The sequence below is a fragment of the Pediculus humanus genome, genomic scaffold (assembly GCF_000006295.1).
Source record: "Pediculus humanus corporis 1103172108313 genomic scaffold, whole genome shotgun sequence".
NCBI classification, from domain to species: Eukaryota; Metazoa; Arthropoda; class Insecta; order Psocodea; family Pediculidae; genus Pediculus; species Pediculus humanus.
The window spans coordinates 64,967-67,335 of record NW_002987882.1 but is presented as its reverse complement, the minus strand read 5'-3'; positions in this window follow the sequence as shown (position 1 = coordinate 67,335).

Sequence of the window (2,369 nt, the reverse complement as noted above, 5' to 3'; positions counted from 1 at the left end):
ATAATAATAATAATAATATAGTAATATATGTATTTATTCTCTCAAATATATTATTTAAAAAAAAAATAAAATTTGTTTTTTTTTTTTCCCACCATGCATGTTTGGTTATATCATTCATTTATTCCCATAAAAGAAAAACTTAAAAGAACAGAATTTTTATACAAATTGGGTTATGCAACTGGCAATACGCGAAACCCGACAAATTGCATAACTCAAAAAACTAAGGCGGACAGAAAAAATCGAAAAAATTCAGAAATCCTTAAAAATTTTGGTTATGCAACTGGCAATACGCGAAAACACGACAAATTGCATAACTCACAAAAGTAAGGCGAACGAAAAAAAATCAGGAAAAATGAGTGAAAAATTGGTTCCGAGTATCAGTAAAACATAATATTTAGGAGGTCTCAATTTTTCGATAGTTTCGTTTCGCTTCAACGCCTTGCATTTAGAGTATATGCAATTTTCAATACAATTTTTAACCAATGGCGTGCTTTGTATACATAATGAGAAAATAATGGCGCTCGCCATTCTTACTCGTGATTGGTCAGAAAAAAAAATCACATATTTTTCATGTTTAGCTTATGTATTAATAGGAATAAAATTTGAATTATGAAATAACTATATTTTAAAGCAAAATTTTGTATATGTATATATTTAATATGACCAAGGATGGAGAAACGAATTTAAAATTTAAAAAAATAATAATAATAAGAATAATAAATAAATTTTATTTAATTTTTATTTATTTATTTATTATTATTATTAATATGTAAAAATATTTATTCGCGGCCGTATTATAAAAGCAATATATATATATATATATATATATATATATATATATATATATATTAATTATTATATATATTAATATATATATACATATATTCAAAATAATAATAATAATAATAGAAAATTATTAATTAATTCAAACTTTTAGTAATATTAATAATAATGAAATATTAGCGTTTTGTTTCGATATTTAAAATATTTAAAAAAAAAAAAACGAGGTTTAAAAATAAATAAAAAAACTTTTAAAAATAAAATACGAAAAAAAAAAATAATAATATTCAAATATTTATTTTTATATCTCGTTTTTTTCATCATCATTATTATTATCATTCATTTATGAGTGTTATTAAATTCAATATTATTATCATCGTTTTGATTATTATCATCTCCGATGAAACTATTATTATTATTATTATTATTAATTTTATTATCGTTTTATTTAGATAATTGAACTCTCGACTCGGATTTTTTACTATTATTAATTAAATTTTCCGATTTCGTTACATTTGAAAATGATTTATTTTTATTTTTATTATTATCATCATCATCATCATTCGAAATTTTTTTTTCTTCACCATTTTAAATTTTATTTTCTTCATTTTCTTTTGAAATTGAAGGTTGATTTTCCAATAGCTTTTTTCATTAAACGTGACAGCAATTTTATAAATGTAAAATATTTAAAAATATAATAAATTAATAAATAATAATAATAATAATAATAATGATAATAATAATAATAATAATAATAATAATAATAAGTGGGACGGCCCACATTCTTCGGAAAATATTATAAGTAGCACCACCGAAATTCGAGTATTTGTCCCTAAGGAATCGGGTAGAAACCTGGGATAAATACTTAAAAACCCCGACAAATAAGAGCCTTGTCGTGTTTAATAGTGGACATAATAATAATAATAATGATAATAATAATAATAATAAAATTAAATATAAAAAAAGCAGAAGACATTAAAAAATTAAATTACAAAAAAAATTCACCTTTTCGATTAATTTCCTTTTTTATTATTTCCTCTTGTAATTTCATTTTCATCATTATTTTTAACAAGGGTAACATCAACATCATTTCCAGCAGACGACAAAGAGTTAAAAGCGGTATTATTATTCCTGGAGAAGGGACGTAGTCTAAAGCCTTGTGAAGAGGTTTCTGTGATCAGGGAAAACGACTCTCAACCCCCTCGCACCGGGACACAGTTCCTAATTACCCTGTTGGCCGACGAAAACACTCGGTCGGGACCCCGAAGTGCTCCCGCCGACCGTTTTTTAACAATGAGCAATAAGTAGGATCCGAATTACACGATCAGAGTCATCTGCTGCACCCGGCCTCCAAGTAGCTGGATTACAGGAGCACGCCACTAACTCCCGGCCCCCACTACTCCCCTGCCTCTACCTCTTTTTTTTTGTGATAATAACTGCTAAAAGCGTTCGTTCGGTTAGTGGCGATGACACTTTTCCGATAATAAGAAAATTATTTCTACAAATTTCTGACTAGATGGTGATTATGATTACGATGCTCTTTTCTTTTTAAAATTACTTTCAAGTTCTGGAAATACTATGACGGTGAG